Source organism: Chinchilla lanigera, unplaced genomic scaffold (assembly GCF_000276665.1).
Source record: "Chinchilla lanigera isolate Chin_1 unplaced genomic scaffold, ChiLan1.0 scaffold00041, whole genome shotgun sequence".
NCBI lineage: Eukaryota > Metazoa > Chordata > Mammalia > Rodentia > Chinchillidae > Chinchilla > Chinchilla lanigera.
Genome location: NW_004955442.1, coordinates 7,879,943 through 7,888,943, shown reverse-complemented (window position 1 = coordinate 7,888,943; position 9,001 = coordinate 7,879,943). Strand labels below are relative to the sequence as shown.

Genomic DNA, 9,001 nt, shown 5'->3' with positions numbered 1-9,001 from the left:
CACGCTGCCATGAGGCTTCCCATGCACCAGGGGCCCTCCTCCCGGGTGCCTGCAAGGCAGGGGGCTGGCCCCAGGAAAGGATTATTTTAGCTTATAGTTTGTAGAAGTTTTGGTCCATAGTCAGCTGGTTCCAAAGCAGGGAAACATGGCAAAGGGGCATCACAGAGGAGAAATAGTCCTCTGAGTGCATGAACTTTGGGGGAACAATAAACCACAATGCCAGGACTCATCTAAACTCGAGATAACATTACCCCTTGTGGTCCTGCCAGCTGTTGAGTGCTGCAGATCTGTGACATTTGTTCACCTTTTCCTATCAGTATACATTCATGACCTTATGCTTTTTCAACAAGGTCTAAAGTTTTAAAATATCTCTGTCATTGTTCCAAAAAGAAAAAGATCTTAGCATGCTTTAAGTGCAATTCCCCACCCTAGATATATGAGTATTTAATCAAGAGTTTTAGACCCACTTTTAAAATCAAACCAAATAAAGGCTAATTTTGACTGTTTCCAGTAAGTGATTGTTTAATTTACTGGTACTTTATCAATTTCTGTACTCACCATTTTTCTTGCTTTCCTCACTTTTCTTTTTCTTTCAGTTAGAGACTATGGGTGTCAGGTTCTCCTCTGCTGAGTGTGTCTGAGTTGTCTTTTTCCACCCACTCTGGATGGTAGTTCAGCTGGATATAACACTTTGTACTACAAATGTTCCTATTAGACCTTTAGAAATACTGTTGTCTTCCTGTCTCTGCTGTTGTTTTTTTTTTTTTTTTTGGTTTGTTTGTTTTTTGTTTTTTTCCGGTACCGGGAATCAAACTCATGACCTCGTGCTTGCCAGGCAGGCGCTGTGCCACTGAGCTAAATCCCCAGCCCCTCTGCTGTTGTTAATGAGAAGTTTGTTGTCAGTCAAATGCTTTTTATATGAGTACTTACTTTTTCTTCCTGGTAACTTTTAATATCATCACTTTAGTGAACCAGGGTGACACAAGGAGAAGTATGCAGTGTTAATTATGAAGCAGTTTTGCCAAAACTTACACCTGAATTCCAGCAGCCCTCCAGATACAACGACCAGTTTACAGGAATCACAGGAAGTGAGGTAGGAGTGTGCACATCACACATCTCAGGGGCACAATCAGCCAAATCCAGAATGCATGATGCTCTGCAGGATAAATGACTCTGGTTTCTCACCAAGCAAATAAAAGGATGGCAGACTATATAAACATTGTTAAATGCCATTTGAAACATAAAGCAGCATGTGGGTTTTGTTAGAGTCCTTATTCAAACAAATCAACAATTTAAATAGTTCTGTGAGACAATTGGAGAACTTTAATCACTGAGCAGGTATTAGTTTTATTTTAAGGAAACTTGGTTTCGATTTTAAGGAATTGTTTTTGATCTTCTTAGGTATCTGCTGCAGTTTTTATCTGGGACTGTCCCCCAAGGCCCATGTATTAAAACCTCCAGCTTGTTGCTATTGAGGAGCAGTGGAACATTTAAGAGGTGGCTGGTCTTGGGTGAATAGATGAATGCTCACGAATGGGACTGAGGGGCACTGATTTCTCCCTGTCTCACTTTGCTTGCCAGCTACCATGAAGAGAGCTGCTTTTGCAGCCTTGTGCTCCTACCAAAGTGTGCTGCCTTGACACAGACCCCAAACCAAAAGTGTGAGCCAGCCTTGTACTGAGACCTCTAAAACTGTGAGCCAGAACAAACCATTCTTTTTAAGTTGATTGTCTCAAGTATATTTTTAAAACACTTTTAGAGTTTACTCACATATTCTTCAAATTATCTTACATAAAACTGCATATAAATTATGCTTCATATTGATTTAAAAACAACATTTTTAAAAAGCCTCTTCCTCTGTTGCAGGAGAAATGTTTCACTGTGAAGTTATCTATCCTTGTAATATCTTTAGTGTCAGTTCTGGGTGAACTAGGATGGCTGCTTCCTGTCTTGCTCAATGATCCTCTTGCCCTGATCATGTGCAGACTGTGTCTCTCCTGTGAACAAGGCCACAGTCTCTGTGGGGAGCACTTTAAAAGGGCCCCCTTCTTGTTTCCCAATCTGTAGTCTCCTTGCCCCCTTTCTCATAGCGAAAACCACAAAGGACATGTTTCAATTTTAGGTGACAGCATTCAGGACAAATGTCGATATTGTTCTTAACTTTAATAAGATTTCCAGGGTCTCCTCTTCTACGTTGGTTAACTTCAATACTGAATCTGTTTTAGGAAGCTGCAATCCAAAAGATACCATCCAAGAGGCTGGAATTCTTACTTCCACTAGTATTATTTGCTGGCTCCATAAATGTTGCTGGACCCTGGACAGCTAATACTGCTAATACTGATTCCCACGGAGGACTAGGAAGACCTGGCCAGCTTTCCTGGAATTTCCGCTGCGTCAACTCCCCTAACAGTTTCAGAGCAGTCCCCAGGATGCTGGCCAGAGCAGAACCACCAACAGCAGCATGACCACTACCATGTTCCTCGCTGGAAGTCAACTTTTTCTTACAGTAATGGAAAGACGACTAGCGGTATAATAGTAGTATTTTGTGTTTGTTTACTAAAATTGAGTATCTTAACGTGATGTATATACACATAGTAGTATTGATGGATAAAATATCTGATAATAATTTTATTTTTACATTTTTTATTAGTACATGTAGCACATAATAGTTACATTCACCCTGAGGAGTTGGTACATGTACATAACACATCTTAATTCATTTTACATCCCCTTTCTCTCCCTTTCCTTGTGGCTGTATTTTTTCCTCCTCCCCCTTCCTCCTCCACCTCTTGCTGTTCCTATTTATTTTTTATTTTACCTTGTATTTATATTATTTCTCATATAAGAGAAACCATGTGGCATTTAAGGTTGTGTGTCTGATTTATTTCACTTAACATTATGGTCTTAAGGTGCATCTATTTTTCTACAAATGACTTGTTTATCCATCTTTATAGCAGAATAATATGCCAGTGTGTGTAAATACCACATTTTCTTTATCCATTCATCTCTTGATGGACACACAGACTATTTCCAAGGTTTAGCTATTATGAATTGTGCAGCTATAAACATAGGTATGCATGTATCTCTGTAATATGATGTCTTTAACTTTCAAGAAGATACCTACAAGGAGAATATTTGAGTCAAATGGACTTGCTAATTTTAGTTTTGTTTGGAATCTGCATACTGATTTCTAGAGTGGTTGTACTAATTTACATTTCCACCAACAATGAGGAAACATTCCTTTTTCCTGAATGGTTGTACTAATGGTTGTACTAATTTACATTTCCACCAACAATGAGGAAGCATTCCTTTTTCCTGACAGCCTCACCAGCATTGATTGTTATTTGATTTCTTGATGATAGTCATTCTTTCTTTAGTAAAATAGAATCTCACTGTTGTTTTAATTTCCATTTCTCTAAGGGCCAAGATGCTAAACATTTTTCATGTATTTATTGGCCATTTGTATTTCTCCTGAAAAGTGTGTGTTTATTTCAGTTGCCCAGTTTTGATTGGGTCTCTTATCTGGGGGGATCTAATTTTTTTGAGTTCTTTATATATTCTATGTATTAGTCCTGTGTCCAAGGAATAGGTAGCAAAGCTTTTTTTTTCTCATTCTATAGGTTGTTTCTTCACTGTGTTGGTTGTTTCCTTTGCTGTATTAGAAACTTTTTAATTTGATATGAATGCATTTGTTGATTCTTACTGTTATGTCTTGTGCAATTAGGGTTCTTTTCAGAAAGTCCTTGCCTATGCCTATTTCTTCAAGAATTTTTCATCTTCCAGCAAATTGTTTCTGCTTTAATATTTAGATTTTTCATCCATTTTGATTTTAGTTTGGTACATGCTGAGAAGTATGGACCCTGAGTCAGTCTTCTGCACGTGAGTAGCCAATTGTCCCAGTACCATTTGTTAAAGTGGTTATCTTTCCTCCATGTAATTTTTTGTCCCCTTTGTCAAAGATCCGGTACTTAAATGTGCCTTGAGTTGTTTACACATCCTCTGTTCTCATGTCTGATCCACATGTCTAGTTTTTGTGGGGGTTTTTCCAATAATTTAAAATCTGTGATTGTGATGCCTCTAGTTTTGCTCTTGTTGCTCAGGATGGCTTTTGCTATTCTAGGTCTCTTTTGGTCCATATAAATTTCAGGATATTTTTCTCTAGTTCTGTGAGGTAAGCTACTAGTATTTTGACGGGGACTGAGTTACATCTGTGTGTCAGCTTTGGAAGTATGTCCATTTTGACTAGATTGGTTCTGCCTATCTGGAAAAGAGAATATCTTTTTATTTTCTTATGTCTTCTTTGATCTCCTTTATCATAGTACTGTAGTTTTCACTGTAGAGGGCTTTCATTTCTTTGGTTAGATTAATCCCTAGGTATTTAATTTTTCTCAATGTTATTGTAAAAGGTACTTTTTTCTTACCTTCTTTCTTAGTGTTTATTATTTCTGTAAGGGAATGTTACTGATTTTTGTGTGTTGACTTTGTATCCTGCTAAGCTATCGAATTTTAGAAATCTTTTGGTGGAATTTTTTGGGTCTTCTGTATGGAGAATCATGTCAACTGCAAATAATGGTAATTTGATTTCTTCCTTTCCTAAACATATCCCTTTTCTTTCCTTCTCTTGCCTGATTGCTCCTCTAATATTCCAAAAACTATATTGAATAGGAGTGCTGTTAGCAAACATCTTCGTCTTGTTCATGATTTTAGAGTGAAAGCTTTCAGCTTCTCCCCATTTAATGTGACATTGGCCATTGGTTTGTCATAAGTGGTTTTTACCAGATTGAGATAAGGTCCTTTCCATACTTATTTTCTTCAGAGTTTTTATCGTGAATGGATATTGGAATTGTCAAAGGCTTTTTCTGCTTCTATTGAGATAATCATGTGATTTTTTATCTTTGTTTCTGTTTATGTGATATGTTACTTTTATTTATTTGTGTATGTTGAACCATCTCTGCATCTCTGGGATGAATTCTACTTGGTCATGATGTATATTTTTGATGATTTGTTACATTCTGTTTGCCAGTGTCTTGATGAGGATGTTTATGTCAATGTTCATTAAAGAGATTGGCCTCTGTTTTTTTGGTTGGGTCCTTTTCTGGTTTTAGAATCAGGGTAATGCTAGCTTCCAGGAATGACTTTGAGAGTACTACTTCCCTTTAGATTTCATTCAGGAGTTTGAGGAGTATTGGCATTAGCTCTTCCCTAAATTTCATGTAGAATTGAGGAGTGAACCCATCAAGACCTGGGCTTTTCTTGGTTGGTAGACTTTCTAATTACTTGTTCAATCTCATTATCTGATACTCAATTATTCAGGGGTTTTATTTCTTCTTGGTTCAGCTTTGGTAGTTCATATGTATGTAGGAATCTATCCATGTCTTATTAATTCTCCATTTTATTAGACTACAAGTTCTTAAAGCAGTTACTAATAATCTAGGTTTCAGCAGAGTCTGTTGTGATTTCAACTTTTTCATTTTTAACTGCATTGATTTGGATCTTTTCTTTCCTTTCTCTACTTAGATCTGCTAGGGGTTTGTTTATTTTTCCAAAGAACCAGCTCTTTGATTAACTGTATTTTTTGTCTCAATTTCATTAACTTCTACTCTGATATTTATAATTTCCTTCCTCATATTAGCTTTGGATTGGGATTATTGCTTTTCTAGGACCTTGAGGTACATCATAGGGTTATTTGAGCTCACTCTGTTTTCCTAATGTGGGCATTCACAACTATAAACTTTCCTCTTAGGACTGCTCTCCTTATGGCCCATAGATTCCAGTGTGTTGTACTGGCATTATCATTTGATTCTAGGAGCTGTCTAATTTATTCTCCGACCCACTAATTATTCAAGAGGATATTCCTTAGTTTCTATGTGTTTGCATAATTTCTGTGTTTTCTGTTGCTGATTTCTAGTTTAATTCCACTATGGTCTGATAATATAGATGGGATAATTTTGGTCACTTAACATGCTTTATAGGTAGCATGTGGTCTATTTTATTTGTTTTCTTTTTTTGTTTGTTTGTTTGTTTGTTTTGTTTTTTTGGTTTTTCTCTGGTACCAGGAACCGAAATCACAACCTTGCACTTGCCAGGCAGGCGTTTTTGCTGCTGAGCTAAATCCCCAGCCCCTATATGTGGTCTATTTTAGAGAATCCCCTCTTCTGCTGAGAAGAATTCTATTTTTATTGGGTAGAACACTCTGTAGATATCTACTAAGTCCATTTTTTTTGAAGTTTTGGTTCAACTGCAATATTTCTTTGTTTATTTTTCCGCCTAGTTGATCTACTTACGACAATGGGGTATTGAAGTCCCCCTTTATAATTGTGTTGGTGTTTATCTAATTTTTTATGTCCAATAGTGTTTGTTTTATGAAATCATGCATGCCAGTGTTTGGTGCATATATGTTTATATTTGTTATATCTTTCTGATGTAATGTTCACTTAACCAATATGTAGTGATCTTTTTTGTCTCTTCTCATCTCCTTTGGGGTAGTTGGGATTTCTGGGAAGTATCTTTTTGCCTTGTCTTCTCATATGTTTAATGTGTGTTTGTTTGTTTTATTTTACACTGAAGTATTCGGTCACTTATAGTAGAAACACTTTGTTGCCAGCATGGAGATCTCTTTAGTTAGTCTACCTTTCAGTGATGCACTCAGAATATGGCTAGTGATAGTCCTTTGCCTCTACCAAGATCCAATCACCTCTGCTTTAATAAGAGGGGAGATATGCAGTGTAATTTTCCCAGCACCCAGTTCTCCAGGAATGAACTGTCAGGAAGGTAATCCTGATACTGTTATACAGAGAAAACCCATTAATAGCAACAGCTACGCAACCCTGACAATTTCAAGTAAATCAGCAAAAGTAATATCATCAAAGACAAACTGTATATCAACATATCATGAGAACTAACAGTGTATCACTCTCAACCTTAGAAATCTACAATTATAGTATAAACCCTAAAACAGACCAAAGACTGACATATAGCAAATATCTACAAAGTGTGATAAGTATACCTCTACCTATAATAGCAAAGATTTCAACAGTAGTAACATAGGGTTAACTAAATATTTAAAGATCAATAAAGCTCAATGGTTACACTGTTAAAGATATAGGAGCTAGGGAATAGGAGAATGTAAAATGAAAAATTTGAAAAATTAAACAATGGGAGATGAGGACAGGAAAGTGAAATAATGGGTCCTTTAATGGAGCCGAAGGATATTTATAGAATTAGATAAAGATAACAGAAAAATGAGAAATAGAAGATTTAAAAAGAGGAAGAAAGAAATACTGTGGAGAATAAAAGAGAAAAAGAGGAATAAGAAAAATGGGTTAAGAAAAAAAAGAAAATGAGTTCAAAAGCAGAAAATGATTTATTTTTTTTTAGAGAAACGTTGTTTAACAGTACAGCTCAGGGCCCTGCACCAGGCATGGCAGGCTACCCTGCAGTGCTCACATGGCAAAGAGCATGAGGAAGGCAACCATCAGGCAGAAGAACCCCATGGCCTCGGATAAGGTGAAGCCCAGGATGGCATAGAGGAAGAACTGTGGCTTGAGAGACGGCTTCCTGGCATAGCTGATGATCAAGCTGCCAAACACCATTCCCATGCCAGCCCAGACCCAGCCATGCCAACTGTGGAAGCCCCAGTGCCAGTAAACTTGGCTACTGTGTCAATGTCCCAGGAGACCACACTGGTCTGGAGGTCCCGCCTGGCCACCTGGAGTTGGAGAGTGCTGTTGGAGAGCAGTTTAGATGGTTTCTGGGCCCTACTCAGGAAGAAGGCAGAGGCAGACCTGATCAGACCCTGGGTACAACAGCAGGTCAACGCTGCCAGAGATGAGTAGGACCCCACTGGTCCGCATGTTTCAGTCTGTGCTCTCACCACCACAGGCCCTGATGGGCTGCAATGCTTGCCCTGCTCCAGGTAACCCTTTCTCTGCATTTTTGAATGAGTGTTTTCCTTCTAAGATCCATAGTTTTGGAATCCAGCAAATCTCAGTTTTCTCTGCCTGACCTTATGGCCTGTGGGTTTGTGAGGTGTACCCTCTATTCCAAAGGTCCTTCCCTCTCTTTATCCCAGGCAATGACCACACCAGATGTGTCCATGCTCACACCAGCAGATAGGGAAGGCAGTTAGACCTTAGATCTGTGCTGAATGTAGGCAGTGGGGCAAGGGTTCAAGTACTTACTGCCTACAGGCACTCAGCTTTTTCTGAGCGCAACTCAAACTAGGCCTGGCTTTCTCACCACAGGGGCTGAGGCCTGTGTCCTTGCTGACCTGAGTTTAAACTTCTAAGGGGATCTGTTTCTAGCCCGCTCCCTGTTCCTGGCTGTCTCCCATGGCTGTCTCCCATGGCTGTCTCTCACCCAGTCGCACTGGGAGCCTTTGTTTCTGGGGAGTTTGATTTCCCTCTCCACAAGCCACAAGAGCTGGGGAGAGGGTCCAAATTGTTTCCTTCTTTTCTCTGTGTTGTGGGCCATCTTTCCAACTTCTCTGTAGCTTTTTTTTTCTGCAATTTCTTTCCCATTGCCAGTGACCTGCTTCTTTTTCTCCCTTGGACACATTATTTTTCAGGGTCTGGATTTCAGATCTTGGAGAGGCTGAATTTTGCTACTGATAATCACTGTGCCATTTTCTTTCTGCCCTGGTAATTATTTTAAAGTACTGCAAGGAGGGATGGAAGGAGAGGCAGGGGTGGTGGTGCTCACTGGATGAAACAATATTGGTCACTGTTGAAGATGGTAATAAATACATGGCGATGGGACATTTTGTTACTCCTTAATATTTGCATGGTAATTTTTAAAAAGACTTTCTCATTAGCCTAGTGTTCTAGAATTTCACTATAAGTGTGAAATTATTACCAGTAATAAGTGTGTCTAATTATCTTCAATTCTTGGAGAGATTTTCAAGTATTCCTGACCTCCAAATCTAGAAAATTTTTTTTTTTTTTTTTTTTTTTTTTTTTTTTGGTTTTTCTCCGAGAAAATTCTCAGCTTTATTTATTTATTT

General features: G+C 38.3%; 2 pseudogenes; both read right to left on the bottom strand.

The window, feature by feature from the left end:
* Window positions 1-1,914: 1,914 nt before the first annotated feature.
* Window positions 1,915-2,475, bottom strand: LOC102009886 (annotated as a pseudogene).
* Window positions 2,476-7,442: 4,967 nt separating this feature from the next.
* Window positions 7,443-7,853, bottom strand: LOC102009551 (annotated as a pseudogene).
* Between the last annotated feature and the right edge of the window lie 1,148 nt (window positions 7,854-9,001).